Source organism: Hyperolius riggenbachi, chromosome 3, assembly GCF_040937935.1.
Source record: "Hyperolius riggenbachi isolate aHypRig1 chromosome 3, aHypRig1.pri, whole genome shotgun sequence".
Taxonomy (NCBI): Eukaryota; Metazoa; Chordata; class Amphibia; order Anura; family Hyperoliidae; genus Hyperolius; species Hyperolius riggenbachi.
Genome location: NC_090648.1, coordinates 388,003,033 through 388,022,937, shown reverse-complemented (window position 1 = coordinate 388,022,937; position 19,905 = coordinate 388,003,033). Strand labels below are relative to the sequence as shown.

General features: G+C 47.4%; 1 protein-coding gene across 1 annotated transcript in view; it reads right to left on the bottom strand.

The window, feature by feature from the left end:
* The window catches only part of SPDL1 (spindle apparatus coiled-coil protein 1), a 348,087-nt gene extending 336,892 nt beyond the window's left edge, over positions 1 to 11,195 (bottom strand). The window contains exon 1 of the mRNA XM_068277409.1: positions 11,095 to 11,195. The gene's annotated coding sequence lies outside the window, so the exon portion shown is untranslated. The remainder of the gene's footprint in view (positions 1 to 11,094) is intronic.
* Positions 11,196 to 19,905: the final 8,710 nt, after the last annotated feature.

Genomic DNA, 19,905 nt, shown 5'->3' with positions numbered 1-19,905 from the left:
TCTCGGAAAAAGGCCTGCAGTGTTCCGAGGGAGATTTTTCCTTTTTAAAGGTGCATATTCAGAGTTACATAGTTTGGTTGAAAAAAAAAAAAAAAGACATTCACCCATCAAGAAGGAAACACAGTAACGTAATTGTTTGCTAGCGTTAGATAAGGGACTTCCTGCAAAGCATACCTACGGTGACCATACGTCCCGCTTTACCCGGGACACGTGCCACCTTCGCGGGTCGCTGTCCCAGGCTGCATGAGGTCCCGGGAAACGTCCCACTTTTAGCAGCGGGACGTCCCGGCCTCGATACTCTGGCCACCGTACTGAATGAACTAGCCGCAGCTAGTTCATTCCCTGCAGTCCCGCTCCAGCAGCCTGCATTGTCCTCCGGTAGGCACAGGCAGAGCAGGGCTACGGCAAGATGGTGTCCGGAGGCGGAGCCCTGTACTGGAGACTATTTGTGTCTCCAGTACAGGGCTTCGGGCGCCATCTTGCCGTAGCCCTGCTCTGCCTGTGAGCGCGGAAGATTGGAGGAGGATCGTCCGGGGGAGCTGCACACACACACCAGAGGCCGGCTGCATGAGGGGACTTCTGTCAGGTGAGTAAATGCTTTTTTTTTCCAGGTGAAATGTGCCCACATTGCGTTTATTTTGTGCTGATATGTTGCCCGCAATGCGTTTATTTTGTGCTGAAATGTTGCCCACAATGCGTTTATTTTGTGCTGACATGTTTGCCCCCATTGCGCTTATTTTGTACTGACATGTTTGCCCCCATTGTGTTTATTTTGTGCTGAAATGTTGCCCGCAATGCGTTTATTTTGTGCTGACATGTTGCCCGCAATGTGTTTATTTTGTGCTGACATGTTGCCCGCAATGCGTTTATTTTGTGCTGACATGTTGCCCGCAATGCGTTTATTTTGTGCTGACATGTTGCCCGCAATGCGTTTATTTTGTGCTGACATGTTGCCCGTAATGAGTTTATTTTGTGCTGATATGTTGCCCGCAATGTGTTTATTTTGTACTGACATGTTGCCCGCAATGTGTTTATTTTGTGCTGACATGTTGCCTACAATGCGTTTATTTTGTGCTGACATGTTGCCCGCAATGCGTTTTATTTTGTGCTGACATGTTGCCCGCAATGCGTTTATTTTGTGCTGAAATGTTGCCCGCAATGCGTTTATTTTCTGCTGACATGTTTGCCCCCATTGTGTTTATTTTGTACTGACATGTTTGTCCCATTGCGTTTATTTTGTGCTGAAATGTTGCCCCCAATGCGTTTATTTTGTGCTGACATGTTCCCCGCATTGCGTTTATTTTGTGCTGACATGTTGTCCGCAATGCGTTTATTTTGTACTGACATGTTGCCCACAATGCGTTTATTTTGTGATGAAATGTTTCCCACATTGCATTTATTTTGTACTGACATGTTGCCCACAATGTGTTTATTTTGTGCTGTCATGTTGCCCACATTGCGTTTTTGTGCTGACATGTTGCCCATTGCGTTTATTTTGTGCTGACATGTTGCCCACATTGCGTTTATTTTCTGGTGTCTGGGGTAACTATTGCTGCATTTATTATTTAATGGTCATAGTTGGCTATGTTTGCTGCTTTGGGGTTACGGTATACTATTAAATAGCATCACACAGTTTCTGCACACTAATGATGCGAATCCTCGTTTGACCACATCATGGCGTAAACACTGCTTTCTTATGCCTCGCTGTTACATCATTATGTTAGCTCTGCCCATACAATGTCATGGCCCCGCCCACTTTTTGTCGCGGCGCAGCCCCCCCACTTTTTGGTGCGGCGCAGCCTTCCCATTTTACGCACCCCCCTCCCCTCTTTCCCCCCTCCGCCAAACCCCCTTCCCCCTGTCCCAGGTTGAACCGACAAAAATCTGGTCACTCTAAGCATACCGCAACGTGGGAAGTATAAACTTCCCCATAGGGTTACATTAGGCTGCGTTAGCAGTGCGTCAATTTGACTGCCCCAGTGTCAAAAGGCCCTTAAAGAGACTCTGTAATTAAAGAAAACCCCTCTAGGGGATACTTACCTCAGAAGAGGGAAGCCTCAGGGTCCCAATGAGGCTTCTTCCCCCTCCCCTGTAGGTTCCGGGAATTCACAGCTGGCTCCCCTGAATACTACCCCAATCCTCCCCCGACAAGCTTGACAAGGGATGATATATTTACCTCGCTGGGATCCAGCGCAGGCGCAGCAGCGGCTCTTCATTCAGGCTAGGTGAAAGTAGCCAAACCAGATCTACTCTACTCTATCTACTCTACCGAGCAGGCGCAAAAGGACTCGTGCCTGTGCAGTAGAGCGGATCGATCTGGTTCGGCTATTTCCACCTTTACCCAAATGAAGAGCAGCTAGTGCGCCTGAGCAGGATCGCGGTAGGTAAATATTTACCTCGCTGCACTTTGGGGGACCATGGCACTTGAACAGAGGGACAGAGGATGACGGGGGAAGCCTCATTAGGATCCAGAAGCTTCCCCCTTCTGAGGTAAGTATCCCCCAGAGGGTTTTTTTTCCATTACAGGTTTTCTTTAAGGGGGAAAAAAACCTACCTGACTCCAGGTGGCAGTCAGATACAATCCCTGAATTAACTCTGCTGGGAATTAACTATTATATATATAGTAACAGCAAGTTTTTTCCCCCCATACAAAAACCGCACTATATTGGTGTGGCATATTAATAAATAGGCCGGTTCATATTTAGGCCTCGGACTCACTATAGCAGCGCTTTTCTAAGCGCTTGTGATTTGCAAAACTTTTGCTAATGTGATCTAAATGGGTGAGGTAAATTACTGTGATTACTACAGATGATGTAAAGAAAAAAAAAATCACATCCCACAGCGGGGATCACACACATAGCTTTACATTAGCAAGAGCTTTTCAAGTCACAAGTGCTTAGAAATGTGCCACTAGTGGGTCCCAGGCCTAAATGTGAACCAGCCTACTGATTAACCTCTCTGGGGGTTCATTTCTTTCTGGATTTATAGGTATAAAAGAGGTACATTTCTTTCAAGAATTTTAGGCCTCCAATTCTTAAGCCATAACTCACCAAAATATGTCAGAATAAAGGTCTTGTAGACATTCTGTGTATAATAAAAAACTAGACTACAAAATTGTTGAAATAAATAACATTTATGAATAAACTTAAAAAAATAGTGAAACTGTACGAATAAGGCACCAGACAATACAGTATGTACATACAGTATACATGGCCGGCGCTACCATAGAGGCAAAAGGGGCAAATGCCCTGGGGCCTCTGACCTCTGCTGGGCCCCCCAGGTGGTCTTTCAGACTGTTCCCATATGCCTGCATGTTCAGCTCAGCTGCAGTGGCAGGCAGACCCACACTGGCCAGGGGGGAAGGGGGGCCATCTCCCCCAAGGCTGCCTTTCATTCAGTGATTTAGGGCTGGTCTGGTGTCTGGTTGTCACGGACGAGCCGTGAGAAAATAGAATGCAATCGCAATCGGTTTACTGCCCGATTGACGTTGCGTTGCCCGACATAGATTGTCTGTCTGTGGCTATCTGCAGTCCATCTGGGCTCTCTCTTTCTCAGTGAGTTTTCTTTTCATAAGAGCCAAGTATGCCAACTGAAAAGACCTGTGATTTGTAATTAGCATATGAGGAGGATCTGGGCCTTCACAGAGGTGCCAAAGCTTATCCAAGCTGATCTCACGCTTAGAGGTTAATTAGCCAGAGGTGTAAAACACCAAACGTCTGTTCATCTAGACTAGAGGAGGCTTTCCCAGCCCAGGCTCAGACTTGCCAGAGCCATTCAGCCAGATTAGGAAAGCATGGAGTTATGATTTTTTGCATATTTACGGAATACCGTAAATAGGATAGTTATGAGAGCGGTATCATGGGATTTGTAGGGTCGTGCTGAATCTCTTGATACCAGTCTAGAGGGGGCAGGCATTGCCACACCCCCGAAAAGCACATTGCCAGCAAGCGGACTTCAGTCCTCTACTTTGAACATCATCCGGATTACATCTTTGCCAGCTTGAGCACATGCTGGCACCTGGTTTGTTTGGACTTTGCTACTGAACTGAACTGAACTGAAACCAAGAACTTTATTAGTTTTCCCAGAAGGACATATTTCCACGATTTCTAAGTATTTTCTCCCTTTTTATTTTCATACTGGCTATTAATGTTTCTATAATTGTTGATTTTAATAATTTTCTGTATATATTAATTATTTATGTTGCATTTTTAATAAACAACACTAACCATCCTTTATTGATCCAGCTACCCTGCTAAAACTGAACCCGGGTCTCTGAAGAGTCGCTACTATTGTCGCTAGCTAGACAGAATAGAGTGTGTTTAACCGTTTTTATTTGCAGGTCTAGACTCAGCCAGTCAGTGGGCTCCTCTGTGCCATGGTAACAGAGGTGGTGGCAGTTATACCCTGAAATAGTGTGTAATTTGTAATTACCATAACTCACAGGCTCCCTTCTAGTCGGACTGCTGCAAAAATTCCAGCGGTTTCTGCGCACCGATTGCGACCACAGCTTGCATGGTCTGTGTGCTGAAACCGATTGGAAGGCATTTTGCGGTCTGGCCAGGAGGGGTTCTGTGATAGTGTTTGGCAGCGTTTGGGATCTGTGTTGTGCTGAAAGTATCTAAGATGGCGCTATCAAATTAGCCCTATCGAGAAACGAACTAATTTGTTGGTAGTAGCTGAATGCAATATATTTTTTATATACACAGAGAGACTGTGTAGCCAGTACCCCTCCCCAAAAGTTGTATTTTATTTGGCATGGAAATGTCCGGGAACTACAAGCTCATGTGCTTAGCAGACCTGCAAAATCTTTGTGAAGCGAGAGGCATTGACGTCCGCCGCAAGAAACAACAGGACCTGATAACGGACTTGTTTCAATGGGATACCCAGCAACTGCGGGAGCGGGGTATGTCCGCTGAGGTGGATACCAGCCCATCTGACTCAAGACGAGGGGAACCAGAGACTGAAGATCCTATGCGTACGGAGGTTGAGCATCCTGCGGGCAATGCGGCAACAGTTGTGCAGGAGGCTGTCAGTGTGGACCCCGATCTCAGAGTTTCTCCGAGTACTTGCCTGGAAGCGGCCAGTACTGGACTGTCTATTTGTGCTGATCCGCTAATGCAGCAGGCATTGCAAAAGCTGATGGACACTGACCTGGAAAAGTACCTGCAGTACATGCAAGCGCAGTTGGAGCGCCAATCTGCAGAACGCAAGGCTGCTGATGCTACTGCAGAAGCGCGTTTGGAACGCCAAGCGGAGAGGGATGCTACAGAACGGGAGCGCCAACGACAGCATGAACTGAACCTGGCCAAGGTTCAACAGGCCAGCCGGAGTTCATTGCCCAGCCTCCCTGCTGAAGGAGCTGCATCACCCGTAAGTGCAAAATTTAAATTTGCTAATATTTAAAAGGACACTGACATTGACTTGTTTTTGCGATCTTTTGAAAAAGCATGGCGTCAGTATCGTCTGTCCCAAGACCAGTGGGCCAAACATCTGACACCTTTGCTGCTCTACAAAGCGCTTGATACTTTCGCATAGTTACCTGCAGAAAAAGATAATGTTTATGCAGCTATAAAAGACAGGGCCCCCAACCGTCCCGTTTTCGGCGGGACGTTCCCGATTTTGGGGGGCCGTCCCGCTGTCCCGCGCTGCCCCCCCCCCCCCTGGTCCCGGCCGCTGGGGAGTGAGGGGGAAAAAAGCCGATCGAGGCACCAGCCCGCCCGGTATGCGGCATGGATGGCCGCCGCCGCCATTATCCTTCTCCCTCCTAATATGTCCCCCAGTGTCCCCTTCCCCCCGCACAGTAAAATGGGCAGCGGAGCGGCCTGTAACTCTTACCATTGCCGTACCGGGATCCCATCTGGTCTTCTCGCTTCCTTCTTCCTGTGACGTCACAGGAAGCGAGAAGACCAGATGGGATCCCGGTACGGCAATGGTAAGAGTTACAGGCCGCTCCGCTGCCCATTTTACTGTGCGGGGGGAAGGGGACACTGGGGGACATATTAGGAGGGAGAAGGATAATGGTGGCGGCAGCCATCCATGCCGCATACCAGGCGGGCTGGTGCCTCGATCGGCTTTTTTCCCCCTCTCTCTGCCTGCCCACCCACAGCCACCCTCACCCACCTCCTCCCCACCCACCGGCACCCTCCCAGCGCCTCCCATTTGGGGGTAATTAAACAAAATTATTAAAAATAAAAGAACTTTTTCTGGGGTGGGCGTGACTAGGGGGTTGGGGGTGTGGCCAGGGGTGTGGCCTAATTGTCCCGTTTTGGGACATTGAAATGTTGGGAGGTATGATAAAAGACGCTATCATTACTAAATACCAGCTGACGCCAGAAGCCTATCTCAAAAAGTTCAGGTCCTGGCAGAAAAAATCTTCTGACTCTTATCGAGATGTGGTCAGCAGTCTACTCACCACACTCCGCCAGTGGACTCTAGACCTCACCAAAGGGTCTTATGATGTCCTGGAGGACTTGATAGTCCTAGAACAGTTTCTGAACATTTGCCCTGCTGATGTACGACAGTTTGTGCTGGAGCGCAACCCTGCATCAGCAACTGTTGCTGCAGACCTCACTGAAACCATTGTGACTACCTGGGTGCCTGACACACGCAGGACTGCACCATCTAGCTGGAGAGGAGGTCAGCCCAATACTCTGGCAGATTCTCCTGCCCCTGTGAGCCGTCAGCCACAGAGGCCACCCAGCGCAGCTGCTGCGCCCAGGCCTGCAGCACCTGAGGGGGTCACCTGTCACTACTGCCGCCAGCCCGGACACATGAAATTCGACTGTCCAGAGCGGAGACAGACACCACCAGCACCTGTACCACCTGTACCTCACCCACAGCAGAGGCAACCAGCCAGCGAACCACAGCCTGGATCATCAGATTTTGTTCTGTTTGCCCGCGGAAAGGAAATCCGCGACCGAACCGACCAGCAGCAGCCTGTTAGAGTGAACTACAAGGTTGTCACCGGATTCCGAGACACCTGAGCCGATGTCACGTTAGTTCACTCACACCTTATTCCAAAGGAGAGCATCAGCTCCAGCCAATCCCTTGCCCTTACTGGAGTAGAGGGCACCCTTTTACACATAGCCCAAGCGAGAGTTAAGCTCGAATGGGGGGTGGGGGTTCAAGAAAGGGTTGTTGGGGTTGTGGAGGATCTCCCGGGCTCCCTGTGTTGTTGGGGACTGATTTGGGCAAGCTTGTGTCCTATTACGAACCTACCACAACCACCTTGTCGCTCACGGAAGGAGACGGACTCTCCACCCACCACCACCAGGTACTTTACACACTTGGGGGGGCACCAGGGGGAGATGGGTTGAATGTGCCCAGTTCAAGGGTACCGGGTTCAATAGTGCCTGCTTCAAAGGTACCTGAGTTTGATGTACAAACTGTCTGTTGTGATGAAGACGTAACTGTACCTGAGTTGTCTGTAACGAAAATGTGTCTGTACCTGTCACTGTCATTAAGGTATGTGTCAATGATGTGAAAAATGTCAATTTTTGTAATGCTAATGATGTGCCTGTACTAGCAGTCACCCAGGGTGCTGCCAGAATTGTAGGCTCAGCACTAAACTCGCTCAGTACTGACCCCAAAAGTGAGAACTTTCAGCTGCTGACTTCATGTGACATGAGCCAGCTGGCTGGAACTGACAGCGCTGTATTCACAGCAGCACTACAAAGTGACCCAAGCCTGGAGGCGCTCAGGCAGCCAGGGCCGGTTTAAGCAACAATGGGGCCCCAGGGCAAAATAAACCTTTGGGGCCCCCCAATAGATACCCCGGAACAAAAATCGGCATTATGGGACCTTTTTTGCAGCTGGTATGGGTGTGAAGCCCCAATTGGTCGGAGCTCCACATTCTGGCTATCCCAGCCTGCATGGGGGACAAGGGGTTAAAAAGTTTCAGGAGGGGGGACCCCACATAATATAAAAAAAAAAATTCCCACACTCTAAACATAAAAAAAAATATGGGAAAATAGGAAAAAATGCCAGGGATCTTCATACAACCATACTGCTGCTGTATAGCGATCCCTGGCCAAAGTGCTGCGGGTGCGGAGGGGTTTCCAGGAGGTCCATACGTACTGTGTCAGGAAATTTATTGCTCATTCTTTTGATACATGTAAAATTACACTACCGTTAGGTTTGCTACTAAAAGTGACATTTACCGCATTTAAAAGTATACTTTTTTCCTTCAAAACTTTAAAATCGATTTTCTCAAAAGCTATAAGGTCTTTTTGAAAAATTGTTTTTTCCTCTTATTCCCAATGATCTCCTTAAAGAGTAACTGTCAGGCTGCAAAAGCTAATTTAAACCTCTATTCTCCTGTGTTAAACAGTTTAGAAGGAAGCCAAAAAGGCAATACTGAAGTTAAAAATCTCTCTTACTTTTGATGTGTGCTGAACAACAAGGCTGTTATTCCCAAGCTCGTAAGGAGGACGACAGGCCGCATAACATACTGCAAAGCATTCTGGGGCTGCTTCTCCCCAGTGCACTACCTTGGATCCTCCCCTCCATTTCCCTATCACGCCCTAAGGCTGTGAGAAGTTACAGGCTCATGTTACAGCAGCCTAAACTCACAGCACTGAAAAATCACAGGGCACAAGTTCTTAGAGTATACTGCATGAGTCCGCTATTGTTTCTAGCCACATGGCTAATTAATATTCACTGCACAGTAGTGTTGTCTGATCATGAACCATTAGGATCTTTTTTGTGAGTGGAATCATCAGGAAGCAGGGAGGACATGACATCACAATTGGCTTCATAGGAGACAGACAAACATGGAACCTGCCATGAGCTGTCAGGAGCATCATTCTCTGCAAATACTATATAAAAATTCTGTGAAATCCAAACATGGACAGTGAAATGCATATGTAATGTAAGTACAGCCAATATTTAGCTACTGATATATGTGTTTTTTTTTTCTCTGAGACCCTATACCAGTGGTTCCCTACCTTTTTGGAGTCGTGACACATCAAACCAAACGTTCAGATCTCCGTGACACGTAGACTAAATGCATGTAATGAGAGACAGCGTTTCCCCACTAAATGCACATAAGAGACAGCGTTTCACCAGTAAATGCAGGTAATGACAGACAGCCTTTCACCAGTAAATGCACGTAATGAGAGACAGCGTTTCCCCAGTAAATGCACATAATAAAAGACTTCTTTTCACCAGTAAATGCACATAATAAGAGACAGCTTTTCGCCAGTAAATGCACATAATAAGAGACAGCTTTTCACCAGTAAATTCACATACATAATGAGACAGCTTTTCACCAGTAAATGCACATAATAAGAGACAGCTTTTCACCAGTAAATTCACATAATAAGAGACAGCTTTTCACCAGTAAATGCACATAATAAGAGACAGCTTTTCACCAGTAAATGCACATAATAAGAGACAGCTTTTCACCAGTAAATGCACATAATGACAAACAGCCAGTTGTCCCCAGTATATGTAGCCAGGGATATATGTGCCCAGGATATGTAGCCAGGGGTATATGTAGGCAGGGGTATATGTCCCCAGTATATGTAGGCAGGGGTATATGTCCACAGTATATGTAGGCAGGTGTATATTTAGTCAGGGGTATATGTCCCCAGTATATGTAGTCAGGGGTATATGTAGCCAGGGATATGTGCCCAGTATATGTAGCCAGGTGCCCCCCCCCCCCAGGAGGAGAGAGCGAGGGAAGGAGAGCGGCACCTCAGGGTGCTCTCGCTCTCTCCTCCGGAACGAAGTGCGGTGGCTGGCAGAAGGGCGGAACTTACCTTCCGTGTCTCTGTCCCGTCTGGTCTCGTCGCCGGCGCGGGATGATTTGCCACTACTCTGGCCTGATCCAGACCAGAGCAGCGGCTGCAGAGCCATAACTTCCGGCCGGCGCATGGAGCGACACGGAAGGTAAGTCCCGCCCACTGCCAAGTGCCGCCAGCCCGCCACAGTTAGTATCGGAGGGGAGAGTGAGGGAGGAAGAGCACCCTAAGGTGAGAGAAGGGGGGGAGATGGCCCCCTTCTCCGCCGCTGCCCACAGTTCTTCTCCCTCCACTGCGCTTCCCCTCCGAGAGCCGCGACACATACCCAAAGCTGCCGCGACACATGTATGTGTTGCGGCACATGGGTTGGGAACCACTGCCCTATACCTAACAGCTCCTCTTTAAAGTGAACCTCCGGACTAAAAATCTACTCAGCAGAAATGAAAAGGCTTGGTGTTTCTTTTCAGTTTCACAGCATCAGAACTTTGTTTTTCTTACCAAAGCATCATTTTTAGCTGCATTTTTAGCTAAGCTCCACCCATCAAAGAAAAAAAGCCCTGCCTTTTTTTCCCCTGATGCTGTGCAGAGCATGATGGGATTTCCTATGTTGTTATTCACATTGCCTAGCAACTGGGAGAGGTGCTCAGGACACAGGACAGTTGGAACTGTGTATCATGCTCCCTGTCGCCTCCTTTCAACCAAAAAGATGGCTGCCATCATGAAATCAAACATTTGCCTGTTCTTTTAAAACAGTGTGGGTGAGAGATTATATTACCTATCTATTTTAATTAACATAACTAATGTAACTTGATGACAGTATGTTTGTTTAGGCTGAAGTTCCTCTTTAACATATCCTGCAAATGTAGGGTTTCTAGCATTTAAGGTGGATTTGCTAATAACCGTTAACGTTGGCGGGTTTTTAAATGTGTATTTTTTTTCCTTTGAAACTTTTAAATCGATTTTCTCAGAAACTATAAGGTCTTTTTGAAAAAAATGTTTTCCTCTTGTAGCCACTGGGGGCCCCTACAGGCTCTGGGGCCCTGGGGCAATTGCCTCCTTTGCCTCTATGGTAGAGCCGGCCCTGCCCAGCTGTGAGTTTATCCTGTACACACAAGGCAGCATTAGGAAACTGATCCAAGCATCAGGAACACAGGCAGTGTGTGAGCTGTACATGAGCAGAATCATGCAGCAGCTTCAGGGACAGGGAAGAAGGAGAGAGAGAGCTCCCAGCTGTCAGTGTATCCTGTACACACAAGGCAGCATTAGGGAAACTGATCCAAGCATCGGGCACAGGCAGTGTGTGAGCTGTACATGAGCAGAATCATGTCTGCATGTTCTGCTCTGAACATACCTCTCTCTGCAGTGTCTCTCCCCCCTTCCCCCGCACGGCTTCCTCTTCCACAGTCACTCCTTCATTCGTGATTGAATTGCCCGGGTTCTTGCAGTGCTCAGCCCCGTCCCTCAGTGTCACACGAAGAAGAGAGGAGGGGAGGGGCGCTCTCCTCTCCTCTATACACGCAGCCACCAGGAGAGACTGGGGACAGCTGGCAGCAGAAAGCTGATTATAGATAAACAGCTCATCTGCTCCGCTCGTCTTCACCAGCAGCCAGCCAGCACTGCAGCCAGCAAAGTGGTGGTAAGCACAGCATGAACACAGCGGGGGTGGTGGGCGGCAAACAAGTCAAAATACAGACCTGCTCCTTGCACCCCACCCACACTGCAGTTAGCTCCGCCCAGAGGCTCCAGCCACGCGAGCCTATGTGTCGGCCCGGCCCTGGTTTGTGGGCGTCTATTTGAAAAGGGCTCGTGGAAAAAAGGGCTCCTGGTGTAGCCCATATATACCAAATTCGGCTACAAAAAGGGCACCTGGTGTAGCCCATATGCCAACTTCGGCTACAAAGGGCGCATGGTGTAGCACATATATGACAACTTTGGCTACAAAGGGCGCCTGGTGTAGCCCATATACAGTATGCCAAATTCGGCTACAAAGGGCACCTGGTGTAGCCGAAAAAGCTAGTTTTAGTTTATTTAAAAGGATGCTGTTATAGGCAAAATTTGTTGGGCTTAAAAAGGGCTCTAGATATAGCTAAGAAAAGTGATTATTATGACCTAACTGCTCCCTACTATCACACAGAACCCTCCCCTGTTGGGGCCTAACCCTAACCCCCTAGGTGGTGCCTAACCCTAATACTCCTCAGGTGGTGCCTAACCCTAAGACCCCACAGGTGGTGCCTAACCTTAAGACTCCCCAGGTGGTGCCTAACCCTAAGACTCCCCTGGTGGGGCCTCACCCTAAGACCCCACAGGTGGTGCCTAACCCTAAGACCCCCCCAGGGTGGTACCTAACCCTAAGACCCCCCCCCCAAGATGGTGCCTAACCCTAAGACCCCCCCAGTGGTGCCTAACCCTAAGACCCCCCTGGTGGTGCCCAACCCTAACCACCCCCTGGAGGTGCCTAACCCTAAGACCCCCCTGGTGGTGCCTAACCCTAAGACTCCCTAGGTGGTGCCTAACCCTAAGACTCCCCTGGTGGTGCCTAACCCTAAGACCCCCCCCCCCCCCCCTGCTTGTGATGCCTCATCCTAACCTCCCCTGCACCCTCGAATCAAAAATCTCGGCTATAAAAGGGTGCCATTTTTTAGCAGAATAAAAAACCTTTTAGCTTAAAACCTTGTAGCTGAATAAAAAATTTGGGCTACAAAGGGGCGCCCTACTGTAGCCGAAAACCTTGTAGCCTAATAAAAATATGGGCTACAAAGGGGTGCCCTACTGTAGCCGAATAAAAATATGGGCTACAAAGGGGTGCCCTTTTGTAGCCGAATACCTTGTAGCCGAAAAAAAATATGGGCTAACAAAGGGAGCCCGCTTGTAGCCTATATCAAAACTCGGGAGCCCTTTTCACCACCTTGCAGCCCATATTTGCAGAAATAACATTGATGTCTATGGAGGAGCCCTTTTCATACAGGGAGCTCAGGAGCCCTTTTCAACGGATCCCGGTTAGCGTGGTAAAGGGTGGTAAGGCAGGGATAGTGATTTCCAGCCGCTTCATTTCCCCCTCTTGCCAACAGCAGGGGCCAGGAATTCACCAAACACCCAAGCCTGGTTTATTTTGAGAAACGTCAGTCTGTCCACAGACTGGGTGAACATATGAGAGCGCTTCTCGGTTACCACGCCACCGGCCACACTGAAGCACCTTTCGGACAGCATGCTGGAAGGGGGGCAAGCAAGGACTTCCAGGGCGTACTGCGCCAGCTCGCTCCAAATATCATGGTGCTTGACCCAGTAATCCAAGGGGTCCACAGTGGTGTCGCTCTCAAGGCCGCTGTAGTACCCTATATAGTCTGCCACCATCCGGGTCAGGTGCTGGTTCTGGCTTTGAGAGCCAAATGCTGATGCAGGCACCTCCTCAGTCGGCAGCTGTACCGGCGTGGCATACAGCGCCTTTGTGAGAGACAGCAGGTTTGATGGGTGCCTGTTGCTGATGGACGCAGGCACCTGATGCTGTGCTGGCTGGACTGTGACAGTGGGGTGGGGGGGGGGGGGACTGGGGGAAGGCTACCTCCAAGCGCCGAACCAGGGACCGCTGCAACTCCCTCATTTGGAGCACAGGGTCTCCTCCTGCTGCAGGCAGGAACTGATGCAGCTTCCCCTTCAGCCGTGGGTCCAGCATCAGGGTGATCCACATGTCCTCCCGACCATGCATCTGCTTGACCCTTGGGTCCTTGCGCAGGCACTGCAACATGTGCCCTTCCATGGGGAAGAGGGCTGCCATATCTGCTGGCACATGATATTCATAAGTGCTGTCCTCCTCCTCTGATTCCTCAGCCTTTCCCTGCTCTCTCCACCCCCGCACCACTGCAGCTTCGCTCGGCTGTGCATCCTCATCCTCAAGGTCAGGGACCTCCAACTCCTCCAAGTCCTCAACCTCATCCTCCTCCTGCCGCACAGAGGTGGACTGTGCAGGTGGCTGCTGCTCCTGCTGGATCAAGTCTTTCTCTCCCACTTCCATCAGATAATCGAGGGCCTTGTGCAGCATGCACACCATGGTCACCCACTCACAAACTTGTACCAAAAGACTGAGCACCAATAATTACAGATTCATTACTGCAGGGCAATTACCAAACATTGCAAACTAAACAAGAAAAAGAGCCCTCTAAGAAATGATGCTGTCAAATTGTCTAAATAAATACATGCACATGTATGTATTAACAAAAGTATACAAATTTTATTGAAACAACCAAGTCACATAAAAACATAAAACCATAAAAATCCCCTCAACCATCCACTAATAAGTGGATCACTGGAGTATCATAAAAATTGTATTGTAGCAGTATTTATGCCAGGCAATACACCCATGTGCAAAAAGATGCAATTTTAAACATAAACAGAAATACCACCTACTTCACAGAATATATCTCAAAATAGTGCTAACAATGCACCTTTACAAATAACTCATAAAGTGCATACAATACCTATACAAAAAAAAACAACCATACAAATGCAGAAGTGTGAGACTGTGGGCTACAGCTCACACCCGGAAAAAACAGGAATATGTGCTACAGACCACACTCCACCACCAGTGTGACCAATATACAAAAAATAGAAAAATTATTGCAATCACCTGTCAGGGGTATTATATCCCAATATCATCCAATGCGTGAATAGTGAGAAATCAAGTGCAATAATGATGCCCGCATAGTACTTACTAATGTAATGGAGAAGACCAGTGTGAGGGGATGCCGCCTTACGCGCTCGCAAACAACCGTTTGCTTCAATCGAGGCTAGTTTGAAATGTGAGTTTCGTTGTTTAAATATGGGTCGGGTCATATGAGAGGGTCCTGAATGATCAAAAGTACGTGGCCAGTGCCACGTACTTGACTCACACCGTCTGGAGCTATGCAATTGCGCCGGCGGCGTGGTCTCATTGCTAGGGAACTGGGTGGGAAGATGACTGGAAGTGCGGCTTTCAGCCACGTCATTAGTATGCGTATCACCCAATGCGAACGTACGGTCGCATTCAGTGACATCAATTTAGACAAATCACTTGATGCATAGTGTGCAGCAGTGCGTCCCAGTCGCACCCCACTATGCGTTCCACCTATCACTTCCTCATTGCTCTATACCCGAACCATACTGATTTGAATATCACAAGTAAATAGTAATGATAATAATACAAAATATACATATAAATTATTCCATAAATCAAATATTATAAATGCAAATATACTAATTTGTTATATTAAATCACAATGCGATCCCAAAAATATTGGAGAATACAGTCCTAATTTGAATATTGCTGTTCCTTGCTGCCATCTTCTGGTGAAATATGGAGGTGCTCCATTGGAAACAATTTTCTTCAAATCTAAAAGAAACTGGAAAAATATATTCCCTTTTAGATAAACAAAAATCAAAACATTCTAGGTAAGTTCATTTAATTTGAGGGAAAATCCTCTCCCGAGGGGCTGCTACTTACAAACAGATCCCCTTTCTCCTAAAGGTGCCATTAAACCAAATGGGTGTCAGGAATGCACAGGTGAACACAAACACCAAACCACCTCCAAACGTATCATGGTGGACCAGCATGCAAAATGTGTGAAACAAGGCCCAATATTAGAACAAAAGAAAAGATAAGCTATATCTGCTAGATTAAAGCAGGCATAAGGTCACTACTCACCATCAGTGACCACTAATATATCAACCCACATTGTCAAATATAGCTAGTAATCATACTTACCCCCTCATATCCTATCCTTATTCACACATTTTAAGGGCTCTAGAGCGAAAAACAAATGGAGAAGAGAGACAAAGGGCCGACAGAAGAAAAAACACCAATTACATCATTGTTTCAAAAAACAGCCATAGTTATATTCTTCATTAAGTCCCCATGTCCTCTGGGTCTGCAGTTCATGGATCCATCTAAGCTCCTTTCTTAGCAGTACAATTGATATATTACCTCCCCTCTCACCTTGTTTTACATGCTGTATCCCCATAAATCTCCATCCCTTTAGATTGCTCTGATGATATTCAAGGGCATGTTCTGCCACTGAGGTCAAAACGTTGCCCTCCTGTCTATCCCTCTCTGCCAATCTCACTGTAGAGGTATGTTTCTGTAGGCGAAGCTTGAGTTGGTTTTATGTCTGTCTGACATACTGTCTGTGGCAGGGGCACTCTAATAAATTATCACACCTTTTGTCTGACAATTGATAAAGTCCCTGATCTCATAAGATTTACCTGTCTTAGTGCTTCGGAACGTCTTGCTCATGACCATCCACGGACATACAGAACAATTCCCGCATCTGTGACTTCCTCTTAGATGTAGCATCCTATCATCTCTGGAGAAATGGCTGTGACTGAGAATGTTTTTAAGAGTGGGGGCTCGCTTTGCCGTCATACTTGGATGATTAGTGATACATTTTTTCAAAACTTTATCATTCTGCAAAACACTCCAGTGTCTATTCAGAATTTGATAGATCTCATGCCTTGCATTATTATATGGTGTAACAAATCTTGTTATATTTTTTTGTTTTGCTAGTCTCGGCTTGGTCACCAAAAGCTCTTCTCTCGGTGTAGCTTTTGCTCTTCTCATCGCCTTTTCCAAACATCGCCGGGGATATCCCCTCTGTTGGAAACATTCACGCATCTTACTGCTCTCCATCCTGTATGCTTCTCTAGTTGAACAGTTTCTTTTCAGATGTATTCTCCAATATTTTTGGGATTGCATTGTGATTTAATATAATAAATTAGTATATTTGCATTTATAATATTTGATTTATGGAATAATTTATATGTATATTTTGTATTATTATCATTACTATTGGTACTTGTGATATTCAAATCAGTATGGTTCGGGTATAGAGCAATGAGGAAGTGATAGGTGGAACGCATAGTGGGGTGCGACTGGGATGCACTGCTGCACACTATGCGTCAAGTCATGTGAGACCTGCAGGTCGCACTCTATAGTGATGTCACTGAATGCGACCGTACGTTTGCATTGGGTGATACGCATACTAATTACGCGGCTGAAAGCCGCACTTCCAGACATCTTCCCACCCAGTTCCCTAGCAACGAGACCACGCCGCCGGCGCAATTGCATAGCGCCAGACGGAGTGAGTCAAGTACGTGGCCACATACTTTTGATCATTCAGGACCCGCCCATATGACCCGACCCATATTTAAACAACGAAACTCACATTTCAAACTAGCCTCGATTGAAGCAAACGGTTGTTTGCGAGCGTGTAAGGCGGCATCCCCTCACACTGGTCTTCTCCATTACATTAGTAAGTACTATGCGGGCATCATTATTGCACTTGATTTCTCACTATTCATGTACTAGATGATATTGGGATATAATTCCCCTGACAGGTGATTGCAATAATTTTTCTATTTTTTGTATATTGGTCACACTGGTGGTGGAGTGTGGTCTGCAGTACATATTCCAGTTTTTTCCGGGTGTGAGCTGTAGCCCACAGTCTCACACTTCTGTATTTGTATGGTTGTTTTTTTTTGTATAGGTATTGTATGGACTTTATGAGTTATTTGTAAAGGTGCATTGTTAGCACTATTTTGAGATATATTCTGTGAAGTAAGTGGTATTTCTGTTTATGTTTAAAATTGCATCTTTTTGCACATGGGTGTATTGCCTGGCATAAATACTGCTACAATACAATTTTTATGATACTCCAGCGATCCACTTATTAGTGGATGGTTAAGGGGATTTTTATGGTTTTATGTTTTTATGTGACTTAGTTGTTTCAATAAAATTTGTATACTTTTGATAATACATACATGTGCATGTATTTATTTAGACAATTTGACAGCGTCATTTCTTAGAGGGCTCTTTTTCTTGTTTAGTTTGCAAAACCCACTCACAAACTGACGCACGGTCCCGGCTGACCATGTTGGTGGCCTCCAGGAAGGGCCAGGCACACCAGCTGCATTTTTCTCCAATCAGCACTGCGTATGATCTCCGGGAGGTGGCTGGTGCTGGTCCCGAAGACGGTGGCATCGGCGGTGGCTTTGGCCAAGTAATGGTTGGAGTTTGGCCAGGACGTGCTGTTGGAGTTTGGCCAGGACGTGCTCTGCTGTCAGGCTTTGCTTCCCTAGGCTAACCATCTCCAGCATTGCTTGGCAGTGGCGGGCCTTCACACTGCTGCTGAGGCCGGGGCGTTTGGCGGCGGCGGGTTTGCCGGAGGGTGGAACCAGAGCAGAGGAACCTGCTGCACTTCCCCTCAGAGGCGTAGCTAGGGCTTTCAGCGCCCGGGGACAAACACTATTAATGTGCCCCCTAAGGTGAAGGCTGCGTGCCGCGCCAAAGAAGGGGCGTGGCAACATAATCAATATGGGCGTGGTTATGGGTGGAGCCAAATGTACAGGAAGTTAGCAGGCTCACGCTCACCCACCCTCCCTCCCTCAGTATGTACCTTCCAGCATGTTCCAAGACAAATTCAGCAATCATGAGCCCCCCCCCCCCCCATCAAGACAAATTCAGCAATCATGAGGCCCCCAACATGACCAACTCAGCAATCATGAGGCCCCCAACAAGACAAATTCAGCAATCAAGAGGCCCCCAACAAGACAAATTCAACAATTATGAGGCCCCCAACAAATCATGAGGCCCCCAACAAGACAAATTCAGCAATCATGAGGCCCCCAACAAGACAAATTCAGCGATCTTGAGGCCCCCAACAAGACAAATTCAGCGATCTTGAGGCTCCCAACAAGACAAATTCAGCGATCTTGAGGCCCCCAACAAATCATGAGGCCCCCAACAAGACAAATTCAGTCACCATGAGGCCCCCAACAAGACAAATTCAGCAGCCATAAGGCACATAAATAGACAGCATTTCACATAAATAGGCAGAATGCCCCCTTAATATGGTAGACACCTCTCACCTGGCAGAGGTTCCTCAAAATACACTCAATCCGACAGCAGTGGTTCCCCAAAAATAGGTAGCCCCAGGTCTATAGGTGTCCCCAGAATAGGTGGCCAGCAGTATAGATGTCCCCAGAATAGGTGGCCAGCGGTATAGATGTCCCCAGAACAGGTAGCCAGGGGTAGAGATGTCTACAGAACAGGTAGCCAGGGGTATATGTGACCAGTATATGTAGCCAGGTGTATATGTGTAATCAGGGTTATATGTGCCCAGTATATGTAGCCAAGGGTATAATATGTGCCCAGTATATATAGTCAGGGGTATATGTAGTCAGGGATATATGTGCCCAGTATATGTAGCCAGGGGTATATGTGCCCAGTATATGTAGCCAGGGGTATATGTGCCCAGTATATGTAGTCAGGGATATATGTGCCCAGTATATGTAACCAGGGGTATATGTGCCCAGTATATGTAGTCAGGGATATATGTGCCCAGTATATGTAGCCAGGGGTATATGTCCCCAGTATATGTAGCCAGGGGTATATGTGCCCAGTATATGTAGTCAGGGATATATGTGCCCAGTATATGTAGTCAGGGGGTATATGTGCCCAGTATATGTAGTCAGGGGGTATATGTCCCCAGTATATGTAGTCAGGGGGTATATGTGCCCAGTATATGTAGGCAGGGGTATATGTGCCAAGTATATGTAGCCAGGGGTATATGTGCCCAGTATATGTAGTCAGGGGGTATATGTGCCCAGTATATGTAGTCAGGGGGTATATGTCCCCAGTATATGTAGTCAGGGGGTATATGTGCCCAGTATATGTAGGCAGGGGTATATGTGCCCAGTATATGTAGCCAGGGGTATATGTGCCCAGTATATGTAGTCAGGGGGTATATGTGCCCAGTATATGTAGTCAGGGGGTATATGTGCCCAGTATATGTAGGCAGGGGTATATGTGCCCAGTATATGCAGCCAGGGGTATATGTTCCCAGTATATGTAGCCAGGGGTATATGTGCCCAGTATATGTAGTCAGGGGGTATATGTGCCCAGTATATGTAGGCAGGGGCATATGTGCCCAGTATATGTAGCCAGGGGTATATGTGCCCAGTATATGTAGTCAGGGGGTATATGTGCCCAGTCAGGGGGTATATGTCCCCAGTATATGTAGTCAGGGGGTATATGTGCCCAGTATGTGTAGGCAGGGGTATATGTGCCCAGTATATGTAGTCAGGGGGTATATGTGCCCAGTATATGTAGTCAGGGGGTATATGTGCCCAGTATATG